We start from the raw sequence: 16,168 nt of genomic DNA on the forward strand, positions 1-16,168 counted from the left end.
CTTCCACGCACGACCGACGCGCACACGACAGTCAGGCCACTTCCACTCGACGGACGCACACACGACAGTCAGGCCACTCCCACGCACGACCGACGCGCACACGACAGTCAGGCCACTTCCACTCGACGGACGCACACACGACAGTCAGGCCACTTCCACTCGACGGACGGACACACGACAGTCACCCACTTCCACTCGACGGACGCACACACGACAGTCAGGCCACTTCCACTCGACGGACGCACACACGACAGTCAGGCCACTTCCACTCGACGGACGCACACACGACAGTCTGGCCACTTCCACTCGACGGACGCACACACGACAGTCAGGCCACTTCCACTGGACTCAAGTCCAAACCAGGACAGTCAACCATGTCCTCAAGACCCGAAGCAGAGCCACGACAGTCATTCGCTTCCACTAGACCGACGTCTACCTGGGACAGTCAACCAGTCTTACTGGACCGAAGAGCCAGCCAAGCGAGGCCTCACGCATGTCACGCAATTGACATTCGTTCCCCCCTACACACACACACACACACACACACACACACACACACACACACACACACATACACACACACACACATGGCATCAACACTACGGCCCATCCCGCGACTCAAACACCCACAGAACACTTTTAACACTCGTACCAGATAGGGACAAGGAAGAGAATTCTCTCTCGTATCCTCCTCCACACACACACACACACACAGGTCATCCACTCCACCCTATTATACTAAGCCACCCCCTCCATCTCCCAGTTCCAACCACCTCGTCAAGCGCAGTCATAACAGAGTTGCTTTTCAGACCTCTTCTTCCTCCTCCTCGGCCCCCCCAAAAAAAACAGAGCCCCCGGAATAATCACCGGGAGACGAGCTGCCACACACGATCGATGTCTACATTTTAAGACAAGAGACCCATTTTTTTTTTAAGTCCCCCCTCCCTCCTCTCTCTCTCTCTCTCTCTCTCTCTCTCTCTCTCTCTCTCTCTCTCTCTCTCTCTCTCTTCTCTCTCTCTCTCTCTCATACACCGCGTTTGATGGGAGATCTTACACCTAGAGAAGACGGTGGAGGAGGCTTTAAAATCCCCCAACCCTTCCCCCTTCCCTCGACACAGTGTGCTGAAACCCCCTGAACTCGTAGCGAGAGTGAGAGAGAGAGAGAGAGAGAGAGAGAGAGAGAGAGAGAGAGAGAGAGAGAGAGAGAGAGAGAGAGAGAGAGAGAGAGAGAGAGCAATTTCCTAAACAGAATCAAAACCGTCTATACTCCTTTTTTGGGGGGGAGGGGAAGGGAAATGATTCCTGAAGGCTGGAATTGAATACGTAATTAACTAATGCACGTTTCAGAGGTGGGGTAGAAAAAAAGAGAAGGCGATTTCGAGTATTTTAAGCTAACGTGTGTATTACGCTGGATGTGTTGAGCAGAGGGGCAGAGAATGAGTGGGTTAGTCGATGGCCGCAGTATGAAATTGAAGAGTTTGATGATCACATGTGTGCTGCTGAACGTCTCTCTCTCTCTCTGTCTTCTGTCTCTCTCTCTCTCTCTCTCTCTCTCTCTCTCTCTCTCTCTCTCTCTCTCTCTCTCTCTCTCTCTCCATAATAAGTGCCTTTAGGAGCACCATTTTATTTGTTTTCTCTCTCTCTTTCTCTTCCTATCTGCGTCTACCCATGTTACCCCCCCACACACACACTCTGTGTGTGTCTCTTTGTCCTCTCTCTTTTCCTCCTTCCTCCCTCCCTCATGACACTCCTCCTTCGCTGTATGGAGTTCAGCCTCGCCTCTTACACCAGGGCCTCCTCCTGTTCAGTCTGGCGTCCCTCCCTCTATATAGAGTCGAGGTCCCCTTGAGTGATTCAGTATCCTCTGCTACATGTTCCTCCATCCCCCAGGGCTTCCAGCCCTCGCCCAGTAGGTCCCAGTTTCCCCCAGGGGGGTGGTTCCTTCCTCCTCCTCCTTCAGTCCAACATGGCCTTTCTCACTGCCTTCGTGAAACTATTGAACCACATTGGGGGAACACGTGAGTACTTTATTATCAAAGTCATCATTTCAAGGTCGACAGTTTCTTCCTCAACATGAGATGGGCTTTGCATGCTCACCTAAACTCGAGATCAACTCTTGAACTATCGTCTGTGTGTGTGTGTGTGTCTACATTTCCTCCGTCGGCCTTGGGGTCATTTGACTCTCCTACAAGTGACCTTCCAATACGACACGATTTTCTTCCCCAAACTCGCCCATGCTAGAGACGAGAGAGAGAGAGAGAGAGAGAGAGAGAGAGAGAGAGAGAGAGAGAGAGAGAGAGAGAGAGAGAGTGAAGAGGGCATGTACTAAGATCCTCCTCAATCCACACTCACCCTACACATACACACACACACACCCTCTCACGACTCGCTGCTAAAACCCCCTTTCACCCCTTTCACTCGATAGTCTAAGATCCATATCCCTCTCTCACCAACCCCTCCTACCAACCTTCAACCCCACGAGTACACGGTTTTGCAACCCCACCCACACCTGTGGCGAACTCTCCATCCTCCATCCTTCTCTCACCAACCCCATCCTACCAACCTTCAACCCCACGAGTACACGGTTTCGCAACCCCACCCACACCTATGGCGAACTCCCCTTTCCAAAACATTTCAGAGACCGCTGCTGGACTCCCTCCCCATCTCAACCACCGTGAAAAGCATCAGTCAATACCAGACGGTACATTCAACTCCACGTCTTCGTAGTGGCAATTGGCCATCACCCTATGTACAACAGATGGTTATATATTGCTTTCTGTTTTTTCAGTGTTTATACTTTTAGTTCTTGGCTCCAACTTATATATATCGCTTTCTGTTTTTTTCCATCTGTTTGTACTTTTACTTCTTAGCTGCACCATATATATCGCTTTCTGTTTTCTCATATGTTGATTATTTTACTTCTTGGCTGCACCTTATGCAGAGCAACATATATGACCGTGTTTCATTACACTTGGCCAATTTTCCATACGTTTATATCGGGTTTGGCCTCCCTGATCTAGCTGTTTGTGTACCCCCCCTTATCATTATAGCTACACCATCATTATAAGCAAGACACAATTTCACAGTCCAAAAGGGTATTAGGCCGTTGTGATATCTGCTTCTTCTCCTAAGTCCAAAGGGTAGGCCGTTGTGATATCTGCTTCTTCTCCTAAGTCCAAAGGGTAGGCCGTTGTGATATCTGTAGTAGTAGTAGTAAGTCCTAGTAGTAGTCGTCATGTGGGTGACAGCAGCATTGGGCTCCTCTATTTGGCCTCTTTCCCCTCACTAGTTAACCAAGAAGTCTCGTCATTCGAGTATATGGGTTTTTTTTTTTTGGGTGGGGGGCAATGTCTTGTTTCTTTCCCTACACTGCTCAACTTTGGAACACTCTCTCTCTCTCTCTCTCTCTCTCTCTCTCTCTCTCTCTCTCTCTCTCTCTCTCTCTCTCTCTCTGTCTCTATCTATCTATCTATCTATCTATCCCCTGCACCGCTTCGTATCTTGAGAGCTTAAGAAGACTTTACCTCTTTTTTCAAAAGGGGCGAGGTTTCCTCCCCCCACTTGATTTTTTTTTTTCCATAGCGATTGACATGGCGCGGGCAAAACATGTTCCAATCGTGGGAGAAAAAGAACGAAGAAAATGTGGAGTGAAAGAGCTCTTCAGGGTGTTTACAAACTTGATTCTTGAAGGGTCATATGAAGAGGAGAAAGAAAACTAGGAGGAAGAGAAGTCCAAAACCTACCTGCTCAAGGGCAGAAGAGATCATAACGGTCAATGCTCGAGTGGTGTGTGGAAACACACAAACTGTTGGAAACACTTTTTTTTCTTTCTCTCTCTCCTTGTCTCTCTCTCTCTCTCTCTCTCTCTCTCTCTCTCTCTCTCTCTCTCTCTCCTCGTCTCTCTTTACCTCTTTATCTTTTCATCGCTTTTCTTGCATCATCTATGGGCTGGCCTTCTCGTGGACTCTTCACCCCACCCAGTTACCAGAAACCCCAGAACACACAAGAACTTGATTGAGAACATACGTTGCATAACATAACTCAAATGTGGGGAAAAAAAGATGAGGGTTTCGTTATTGGTAAGAACAGCTGCCAGTTCGTGCCAGTTCTGAAGTAAAGAGGAGAGAATATATATATATATATATATATATATATATATATATATATATATATATATATATATATATATATATATATACATATATATATAAGAACAGTAGACGTGATGAAGCACTCCAGTTGTGTTGTTTTGTGTGTGTGTGTGTGTAGTTCCTGACGCCTCGTTAGCACCTCCCACACACACATACACACACACACACACACACACACACACACACACACACACACGACCATTATATCTGTGTGTGTGTGTGGGGGGCGCACTTGGCCTCTTGTCCACGACAATTGACCCACGGTGTTAAGGGGACATTAGCGAGTCGTTTTGAGCCCCGGCGAGACGACACCTTAGGGCACGACGCCTTATGTCTGTGGACTTCGATGTGTTATGTGAGGTGGGAGGGGGGCCTTTCGCTGCGTCTCACGCCCTTGACCATCGCTCGCTCAGTATAGTGGGTCTTTGCAGCTGGTTCGCTGGTGTTGCTAGTGGGCTCAGACCCCAAGACCCGAAGGGCTGTCCCGCTGAAGAAGATGATGACACACCACCAGGAGTGTATCACGTCGCTGACCGTTACCGTAGGAGGAGGATGGAAGGAGACTCGAGGCGTCTCTGACGGCGTTGAAGGGCGCTACTCAAGGCGTTGAAGGGCGCCACTCAAGGGGTTTCTGAGGCGTTGAAGGGCGCCACTCAAGGCGTCCCTGACGCGTTGAAGGGCACCTGTCGCGCTGTTCAAGAGACGCCTTTCGGGTCGGTCCTGTAGCAACCATTCGTTTCCAAGATGAGTGAACGCCCCGCCATCGAACGCGGCCGATGGGACGCGAAGAACGCGCGTCAATGAACGCACGCACGCACGCACGCACGCGAGCGAGCGAGCGTACCGCAGCAATATGGTGAACGCGCCGACGCGCGTTTTTTTGACAAGAATTTATCTGCACGCGCCTTGGTGGCGGGTGAGGTGTGTTGTGCTTGCTCTCTCTCTCTCTCTCTCTCTCTCTCTCTCTCTCTCTCTCTCTCTCTCTCTCTCTCTCTCTCTCTCTCAAATCTCTGACAACGCCTTGGGTCAGCCAGCGAGACGAACGCTGTGTGTGTGTCGTCAATAGATTTGATAGAATCGGTGGCGCTTAAAAAAAAAAGAAAAAAAATTTAAAAGCGTCTAATTGTAGGATTCGAACATGGCCAAGGATGAAGTTAAAAGAAAAAGGTGGAAATAAAACTCATGATCTAGAAAGGGGGGGAAGGCGGGTACGTACGTGTGGAAGGGGGGGTACGTACGTGTGGAAGAGGAGATACGTACGTGTGGAAGTGGGGGTACGTATGTATGGAAGGGGGGGTACGCACGTACGTGTGGAAGGGGGGGTACGTACGTACGTGTGGAATGGGGGGTACGTGCGTGTGGAAGGGGGGGTACGTACGTACGTGTGGAAGGTGGGTGCGTACGTGTGGAAGGGGGGTGGTACGTACGTGTGGAAGGGGGGGTACGTACGTGTCGAAGGGGGGTACGTACGTGTGGAAGGAAGGGGGGGTACGTACGTGTCATGAATTATGCATGGCTAGGCATGACCGGGAGGAGAAGAAGAAGAAATGTAACCGGGTTGGTATGAGGGAAATTCACCGGACTGGGGCGCGCGCGGGGGAATGAGGAAAGAAAGAAGTCGCCATGGGGGACGTAGCTTGATGAGGCCTAAAGGAATCCTTTTTGGATGATGCTAAAAGAACGTCAGGGGGGGGGGGAAATATGTAAACAATAAGACAGACAAAACAAAATAAGAGGTAGGTGCGTCTTTGATATAATGCCTGGTAATGAAATACATATACTGCATGGGAGAGGCATATATATATATATATATATATATATATATATATATATATATATATATATATATATATATATTCGCCATTTCCCGCGTTAGCGAGGTAGCGTTGAGAACGGAGGACTGAGCCTTGGAGGTAATATCCTTGCTTGGCCCCCTTCTCTCTTCCTTCTTTTAGGTGGAGGTGGATGAGAGTAAAGATGAGATGGGTGGATTAGAGTAAAGATGAGGTGGATGAGAGTAAAGACGAGGTGGAGGTGGTGGGTGAGAGTAAAAATGAGGAGGAGGTGGGTGGAGGCGGTTGGATGAGAGTAAAGATGAGGTGGAGGAGATGGATGAGAGTAAAAATGAGGTGTAGGAGGAGGGTGTAGGGTGTAGGAGGAGGGTTTAGGATGTAGGAGGAGGAAGTAGAGTGTAGGAGGAGGGCGGAGGGTGCAGGAGGAGGGCGGAGGGTGTAAGAGGAGGGCAGAGGGTGTAGGAGGAGGACAGAGGGTGTAGGAGGAGGACAGAGGGTGTAGGAGGAGGACAGAGGGTGTAGGAGGAGGGCGGAGGGTGTAGGAGGAGGGCGGAGGGTGTAGGAGGAGGGCGGAGGGTGTAGGAGGAGGACAGAGGGTGTAGGAGGAGAGCGGAGGGTGTAGGAGGAGGACAGAGGGTGTAGGAGGAGGGCGGAGGGTGTAGGAGGAGGACAGAGGGTGTAGGAGGAGGACAGAGGGTGTAGGAGGAGGGCGGAGGGTGTAGGAGGAGGGCAGAGGGTGTAGGAGGAGGACAGAGGGTGTAGGAGGAGGGCGGAGGGTGTAGGAGGAGAGCGGAGGGTGTAGGAGGAGGGCGGAGGGTGTAGGAGGAGGGCGGAGGGTGTAGGAGGAGGGCGGAGGGTGTAGGAGGAGGGTGTATAAGACTGGAGAGAGAGAGAGCAGTGGTTGAAGCCTTTTCTCTCGCCTTAAGATGCAATCCCATTAACCCGGATCCTTCCCTCACACTCCCACACCTTTTGAGTAATAGCCGCGCGCACGCACGCACGCACGCACGCGCAGCCAGCCAGCCATCCATGTCCCTCCGCTTGAAATTTGTTTGGTTTGTTTGTTTGTTTGTTTTTGCTTCCTCCTGTCCTGCGTTTAGATGGTTATTTTCCCACGCTGAGCTGACGTATGTGGACTGTATATTTTTTGGGGGGGTCTGTGTGTTTAGAATTACGTGAGGCTATCGACACACACACACACACACACACACACACACACACACACACACACACGTGGTGTAGTGGTTAGCGTTACTGACCATGGGTCAGCACGGGCCCAGTTCGGGTTTGGAAACGTATGGGTTCGAATCCTAGGGTTAGCAGTCGGTAAATGGATGCCTGGCTTGTGTGTGTGTGTGTGTGTGTGTGTGTGTGTTACCCACAACCAGATGAGGGCAAGAGTTATGATACTATAATCACGAGACCTAAGTTACGGTGAGAGGTTATAGACGATAAACTTGTCCTCTTGGAAGAGAAAAGAGCCAGGGGTGATTTGACGATATCAGTTTTTAAAAAGTTTCTACCTCAGTTGGACGACAGCAGAAGTGGACAGTGCGAAGAAAGACGCAAAGATAACATTACCATTGGCCATATCACGATAACCAAACCAAAAAAGAAAAAAAGATATGTTAATAAGAGATGAGAAATGCCCCCCAAAAAAATGTTAAGAAGGGATGAGAAATTCCCCCAAAAAATGGTAAGAAGGGATGAGAAATGCCCCAAAAAAATGTTAAGAAGGGATGAGAAATGCCCCAAAAAATTGGTAAGAAGGGATGAGAAATGCCCAAAAAAATGGTAAGAAGGGATGAGAAATGCCCCAAAAATGTTAAGAAGGTATGAGAAGTGCCCCAAAAAATGGTAAGAAGGGATGAGAAATGCCCCCAAAAATGTTAAGAAGGGATGAGAAATGCCCAAAAAAATGGTAAGAAGGGATGAGAAATGCCCCCCAAAATGTTAAGAAGGCATGAGAAATGCCCCAAAAAAATGTTAAGAAGGGATGAGAAGTGCCCAAAAAAATGTTAAGAAGGGATGAGAAATGCCCCAAAAAATGTTAAGAAGGGATGAGAAATGCCAAAAAAAAAAAAAAAGATAAGAGATAAGAGATGAATTTCGTAAAGTAAACTTGGGGAGGCGAAGCTGCCAATGCTGGCAGTATATACACACACACAAAGTTCCAAAATACATCTACGACACTAGAGAAAGATTATTATTTATTCCTTTTCGTATTTCTTCCTAATTATTTTTCCTTTTCGTATTTCTTTATCATTTTTTTGTTTTCTTGTATCTGTTCGCCCCTTTCCCGGAGCCTTTGAAGGAAAAGGTGGTGTGTGTGTGTGTGTGTGTGAGAGAGAGAGAGAGAGAGAGAGAGAGACAGAGACAGAGAGAGAGAGATCCCCTTTCCTTTGCTCCTTTTGTCTCCCATCTTTTGGGAACAAAATGGACAGGGTGATGGAGGAAGGGGGCTTCTTCTTCCTGTTCTCCCCCCCATCTCTCTTCCTCCCCTCCCCATTTCCGCCCCCCCCCCCTTCTTTAGTCACCCCCTTCCCCTCCTCTCAACCCCCCCCCCCCCCCACACCCCACACCCTAGCCCCTATTACGTCACGTAGTAGGACAAGGGAGGGGAGGAAGGGGTGTTCTGCCTCCCCCCCTTCCTCCTCCTCTCCCTTCTCTCCCTTCCTCCTCTCCCCTCGTCTCCCTTCTCTCCCTTCCTCCTCTCCCCTCGTCTCCCTTCTCTCCCTTCCTCCTCCCCCCTCCTCTCCCTTCTCTCCCTTCCTCCTCTCCCCTCGTCTCCCTTCTCTCCCTTCCTCCTCCCCCCTCCTCTCCCTTCTCTCCCTTCCTCCTCCCCCCTCGTCTCCCTTCCTCCTCCCCCCTCGTCTCCCTTCTCTCCCTTCCTCCTCCCCACTCGTCTCCCTTCTCTCCCTTCCTCCCCACCCCCCCTCCTCTCCCATTCCCTTCCTTCCCCCTCCTCCCTCCTCTCACTTCTCTCCCTTCCCCCTCCCCCCCCCCTCCCCTCCCTGCCCCTGACAGTGACAAAAGAGATCGTCTTTTAAGAGTCGACAGTAAAAGCACTGAGAATCTTAGAGAGGCGAGACCATATCCTGATGTCTCGTGTTGTCTCGTAATGTCTCGTGTTCTTCCGTGATGATGTCCCGTGATGTCTCGTGTTGTCTCGTGTTGTGTCGTGATGCTTCGTGTTGTCTCGTGATGTCTCGTGTTGTCTCGTAATGTCTCGTGATGTCTCGTGTCATGTGATGCCACAACTCTGTTCTCTGGCGGCAGTTTATATATATGTATATAAACTTGACCATTAAGAACGTCAGTGGAAAATATTAATGACACTATGCTGTGTCCTGTGGGGCGGGGTAACGCCGGGATGGATGAAGGCGAGCAAGTATAAATATGTAAATGTGTATATATGTATAAGTCTACATGTGTCGTATGTTTACCAAATGGCGTCCTAGCTACGTCTCTTCGTTGTATATCAACTGACTGTTATATTTCTCTCTTGTGTCTTCCCTGATAATGTGATTATTACACGAAAGTGCACTTGGGAACTTATCGTGATTCATTTTCCCCCGTGGACTCATAGGAATATCTTGATCACGTGCAAAATTATGATCCTTTCATATATATATATATATATATATATATATATATATATATATATATATATATATATATATATATATATATATATATTCAGCACTCCAGGGCCGTATCATAACATTACTCCCGAACGGTCTAAATGACATTCACATTCTGTATGCAGATTACGCGCGTATGAGTGAACGCCCAGCTGGCAGAACCCAGGAATGCCTTTTTTTTTTCCGTTCTCGAGTGTTGTATCAGACGCGTAGATCAAACGCCTCATCTTCATTATAACCCCAGGGGGTCACGGATGGGCCGGGTGAAACGGAACCTGTCCTTCATCATTCCTGTCTAAATTGGACTGGGTTGATATGGACAGAGGGTGTGTGTGTGTGTGTGTGTGATGGATCTCCAAAGCGGGTTATTGTAAGCGGGAGGTGTGTGTGTGTGTGTGTGTGAGTGGTAATCACATTGATATACATTCAAGAGGTTGGCTCCCGACGTGTGCGTACAGCAGTTACAGACACACACACACACACACACACACACACACACACACACACACACACACACACGTGCATATACTTGTATATATACATATACATACAAATATATACGCGTGTCCATTTTCATACATACTCGCCCTCATCCATTCCCGGCGCCACCCCTTCGCCTCACAGCATCGCCACCATTTCAAATTTGACCTGCCAATAAGTGACATATCATCATGGTGAGGGGGGGGGGGGAAAAGAAATAGATATACCAACCATTGTGGAAAAAGAGATATATTTCCATTTGCCTCCCTCTCAATCACCTGTCCACCATTTCTCTCAAGAGGAGGCACGTATTGCATCGATTCCAATCCCCTGCACCCGCTCCAAATGCGATGTTGCCACCCTCTGAAATGCAACACTTGAGGATCGTAAAACCGTGTGTGTATATAAGCCATTAGATCCCCCCCTCTCTCTCTCTCTCTCTTTTTCGCTCGGGTTTGCTGCTGCTGCTGGTCCTCCCGTCTCCTCCTCCTCCTCTTCCTGTCTTCTCCTTCTCCTCCTCCTCCTCCTCCCGTCTCCTCCTTCTCCTCCACCCGCTACCAGGAAGAGTCAGTTACAGGATACGCCATAAGTACTCGAGAGACCAGGTCATTGTCTGTGCCACGATGGTCTTCGCCCTGAATCTGTGCCATGATGGTCTTCGCCCTGAATCTATGCCATGATGTTCTTCGCCTTGAATCTGTGCCATGATGGTCTTCGCCCTGAATCTATGCCACGATGGTCTTCGCCCTGAATCTGTGCCACGATGGTCTTCGCCCTGAATCTATGCCATGATGGTCTTCGCCTTGAATCTGTGCCATGATGGTCTTCGCCTGAATCTGTGCCATGATGGTCTTCGCCCTGAATCTATGCCATGATGGTCTTCGCCTTGAATCTGTGCCATGATGGTCTTCGCCCTGAATCTGTGCCACGATGGTCCTCGCCCTGAATCTGTGCCATGATGGTCCTCGCCTTGAATCTGTGCCATGGTGGTCTTCGCCCTGAATCTATGCCATGATGGTCTTCGCCTTGAATCTGTGCCATGATGGTCTTCGCCCTGAATCTGTGCCACGATGGTCCTTGCCCTGAATCTGGGTCATGATGGTCTTCGCCCTGAATCTATGTCATGATGGTCTTCGCCCTAAATCTGTTCCATGATGGTCTTCGCCCTGAATCTGGGTCATGATGGTCTTCGCCCTAAATGTGTGCCATGATGGTCTTCGCCCTGAATCTGGGTCATGATGGTCTTCGCCCTGAATCTGTGCCATGATGGTCCTCGCCCTGAATCTGTGCCATGATGGTCTTCGCCCTAAAGAATGGACTTCGGCACGTTGGTCAGTCTTTGACACGCGGGGTTCGGTCTTCGCCATAAACAGTGGTCTTTAGCGCAGGCCATGGTCTTTAAAGGTACACAAGTGATCGATCGGGTTCAAGAACAAGGGTTGGTCTTTAGGGCTTAGGTAAGGTCCTTTAAGGCGATATAGTTTAGGTCTGTAGGGCAGATTTTGGTCCTTAAGACATTCGATGGTCTTTTGCTGTGTACGTTGGGCTATGATATATACATAGGTTGGTCTTATAACACATGGGAGTGGTCTTATAACACATGGCAGTGGTCTTATAACACATGGAAGTGGTCTTATAACACATGGAAGTGGTCTTATAACACATGGCAGTGGTCTTATAACACATGGCAGTGGTCTTATAACACATGGAAGTGGTCTTATAACACATGGGAGTGGTCTCATAACACATGGCAGTGGTCTTATAACACATGGCAGTGGTCTTATAACACATGGCAGTGGTCTTGTTCATGGGGCTAGTCTCAAACACACAGGACCAGCCCTCAACTCATGACCTGGTCTTTGAACACACTGGACTTGTCTTCACCAATTTCTACCACCTCTTCGCTGTCGCCAGTTTCGTTCATCATGTCATCGTAATCATCATCATAAGTGTTATGACGTATTTCGGTCTCTATGTCGAAAACACACACACACACACACACACACACACACACACACACACACACACACACACACACACACACATTTTTTTGGAGTTGTAGGTAAGGAGTGGGAGGAGGAGGAGGAGAAGAAGCCTTCACATTAGCTGCCCTCCTCCCCCTTTTGAATAAGTGGATGGATTGTCACTGCTTAGAAACCTCCTTCTCCAGTGGCTCTGAGGTGCCTCTCGCTCAGCCCACTGTGTCACTGGGGTAAGGGAGATCAAGTGGGAGGCTGTGGCACAAAGAACCCTTCCTCATCTAAGAGCCTTTCAGTGGGTCTTCGTAACTGTTGGAACCCTTAGGGTTCAAGCAGTGTTGACCGACTCTCATCCAGTGGCATCAGATCTGTTTGCCAATTAGAGTAGGATCCTCAAATTCATTTGCCAATTTGAGTTGGGTCATTAAATCATTTTATCATCCAAGAGTACACAGTGTGTGTAGGCGGAGTGGATGATTAGTTCCCCTCCTTGGTACATGGACGAGCCATATTTACATAAGGGTCGTGGATCGTTACCCACACAAGTCATCAGTCATAATTATGATAATACGGGCCTTACGCTCCTCTGTAACTATGAAATAGAGGGACGATATGCATCGTGAGAGGGTGTGTGTGTATATATATATATGTGGTCTTTAGAGTTATCTTAAACGCCTGAAGAAGGTGTTCAAAGATCTTTCCATTGGTGGATATAGATTTCGAACCTCCTCACCACCGCTGACATACAAGCGAACATGGGCACCCATGTTATATACCCCCACCTATTTAACTTCGCTTCTAGTTCCATCCTCTCTAAACATGTGTTTGTATATATGGGGTCTTTAGAGTTATCTTAAACACCTGAAGAAGGTGTTGAAAGATATCTTTTTCGGTTGGTGGATGTAGATTATCTTTTTCGGTTGGTGGATGTAGATTACAAGCCTCACAATGGCAGATGTACGAGCGAATATGGACGTCTTCTTGTTGCTCCTCCTCCTTTGATCATGGGGCCCACATTGCATTGTGAGAGAGGGTGTGTGTGTATATATGGGGTCTTAAGGTTATCTTCAACACCTGAAGAAGGTGTTGAAAAGATCTTTCTGCTGGTGGAATGTTAACTTAAACGTGGACAGCCTTAATGACCCAGGCAGTAAATGATAGGCCTAAAACTCCATCAACCCCACCAACTAACCAAAAGTGAATATCTGTCACTTTAAGCAGTAACTGATAGGTTTAAAACTCCATTAACCCACCAACTAATCAAAAGTGGATATCTGTCAAGTATAAAAGTATATATATATATATATATATATATATATATATATATATATATATGTCAAAGTATAAAAAGTATATATATATATATATATATATATATATATATATATATAGATAGATAGATAGATAGATAGATAGATAGATAGATACACAGAGCCGGAGTGAAGGAGGCAAATTGGTTTCTTTGTTAAGGGAAGATGGAATGACTTCTTTTTGGAGGAGGAGGAGGAGGGAGGATGAGGAGGAGGAGGGAGGGGAGAAGTATGAGGAGGAGGAGGAAGAAGGAGGAGGAGGGAGGGAGGGGAAGTGGGGAAGTATTTGTGTATGTAGACAAAGGGGAAGTGGGTGGAGGGTGGATATGGTCGGGTGGAGAGTGGATATGGTGGGGTGGAGGGTGGATATGGTGGGGTGGAGGTGGATATGGTGGGGTGGAGGGTGGATATGGTGGGGTGGAGGGTGGATATGGTGCTGTGGAGGGTGGATATGGTGGGGTGGAGAGTGGATATGGTGCTGTGGAGGGTGGATATGGTGGGTGGAGGGTGGATATGGTGGATGGAGGGTGGATATGTGGGTTCATTATGTAATATAGTGACGACGTGACCCGTGGGTGTAGTTTGCATGGCGTCAACCAGAGGGCTCAGGGAGATGCCATTGTACCTTTTGATATTAGGGTACCACAGGGCCTAAATGGTGGTGTTGGGGCCTTTTGGTGTTGGAGATGGTGGTGTTGGGGCCTTTTGGTGTTGGAGATGGTGGTGTTGGGGCCTTTTAGTGTTGGAGATGGTGGTGTTGGGGCTTTTTAGTGTTGGAGATGGTGGTGTTGGGGCTTTTTAGTGTTGGAAATGGTGGTGTTGGGGCCTTTTGGTGTTGGAGATGGTGGTGTTGGGGCCTTTTAGTGTTGGAGATGGTGGTGTTGGGGCCTTTTAGTGTTGGAGATGGTGGTGTTGGGGCCTTATAGTGTTGGAGATGGTGGTGTTGGGGCTTTTAAGTGTTGGAGATGGTGGTGTTGGGGCCTTTTAGTGTTGGAGATGGTGGTGTTGGGGCTTTTTGGTGTTGGAGATGGTGGTGTTGGGGCTTTTTAGTGTTGGAGATGGTGGTGTTGGGGCTTTTTGGTGTTGGAGATGGTGGTGTTGGGGCTTTTTAGTGTTGGAGATGGTGGTGTTGGGGCTTTTTAGCGTTGGAGATGGTGGTGTGGGGCCTTTTAGTGTTGGAGATGGTGGTGTTGGGGCCTTTTAGTGTTGGAGATGGTGGTGTTGGGGCTTTTTAGTGTTGGAGATGGTGGTGTTGGGGCCTTTTAAGTGTTGGAGATGGTGGTGTTGGGGCCTTTTGGTGTTGGAGATGGTGGTGTTGGGGCTTTTTAGTGTTGGAGATGGTGGTGTTAGGGCCTTTTGGTGTTGGAGATGGTGGTGTTGGGGCTTTTTGGTGTTGGAGATGGTGGTGTTGGGGCTTTTTAGTGTTGGAGATGGTGGTGTTGGGGCTTTTTAGTGTTGGAGATGGTGGTGTTGGGGCTTTTAAGTGTTGGAGATGGTGGTGTTGGGCTTTTAAGTGTTGGAGATGGTGGTGTTGGGGCTTGTGCTTCGAAAATCGCCCCTGTTGAACCCTGAGGCGACCGATATTATATGAATATGAACGAAACAAAAAAAAAAGTTTTTATATATTTTTATTTAACTTATTTTATGGATATGAACGAAACGAAACAAAAGGTTTTTGTATATATATATATTTTCTTTCATTTATTGGAATTGAATTTGAGATCAGGCGATTCTTAATTGAATTCATTTTTTAATGGTTTTTTCATTTCATTTCGTCGCGTATTTAATTCTATCGCCCAATATGGTCGTATATATATATATATATATATATATATATATATATATATATATATATATATATATATATATATATATATATATATATTGAAAGCCCAGTGGCTGAAAGAGGCATTTCTTTCACGAGTGAAGGATTTGAATAAACAATATAATAAATGATGATGAAGGAAGGAAAGAATGAAAGATGTGAGAGTATATGTGAATGAAGGCTTGAATGAAGAGTTGGGAGGACACGAATGAAGACATGAATGACGAGTTGAGAATGCACGAATGAAGACGTGATGGAAGAATTGAGAATGCACGAATGAGGACTTGAATGAAAAGTTGACAATACCCGAATGAAGGCTACACGAATGAAGAGTTGTGAGTGCACACGAATGAAGGACACTCGAATGAAGAGTTGACAGCACACGAATGAAGGTTACACGAATGAAGAGTTGAGAGCATACGAATGAAGTTGAGAATTCACGAATGAAGGCTACACGAAGGAAGAGTTGTGCGTGCACACGAATGAAGGCTTCACGAATGAAGAGTTGTGAGTGCGCACGAATGAAGACTTGTGAGTGCACACGAATGGAGGCTACACGAATAAAGAGTTGTGAGTGCACACGAATGAAGGCTACACGAAGGAAGAGTTGAGAATTCACGAATGAAGGCTACACGAAGGAAGAGTTCAGTTGAGAATTCACGAATGAAGGCTACACGAAGGAAGTGTTGTGCGTGCACACGAATGAAGGCCACACACGAATGAAGAGTTGAGAGAGAGAGCACACACGAAGGAAGACATGCATGGAAGAGGTCCCGTCAAATTATAAACACCTTCCCCCACCCCCTTCCCTCTCTCTCTTCCTCCACCCTCCACCCCCCTCCACTCTCTTCCTCCACCCTCCACCCCCCTCCACTCTCTTCCCACCCTCCCTCCACTCTCTTATCTATTAAACTTAAGTTTTATCTACATTGTCTTCCTCCTCTCCCACACGATCTGTCTCAGTGTCTCTCATACAGGTAGTCTGT

General features: G+C 47.8%; 1 protein-coding gene across 7 annotated transcripts in view; it reads left to right on the forward strand.

The window, feature by feature from the left end:
* LOC139757588 (thyrotropin-releasing hormone receptor-like) overlaps nucleotides 1-16,168 on the forward strand; it is an 833,567-nt gene that overhangs the window by 785,955 nt on the left and 31,444 nt on the right. The gene's annotated exons all lie outside the window — the stretch shown is intronic.

Source organism: Panulirus ornatus, chromosome 27, assembly GCF_036320965.1.
Source record: "Panulirus ornatus isolate Po-2019 chromosome 27, ASM3632096v1, whole genome shotgun sequence".
NCBI classification, from domain to species: domain Eukaryota; kingdom Metazoa; phylum Arthropoda; class Malacostraca; order Decapoda; family Palinuridae; genus Panulirus; species Panulirus ornatus.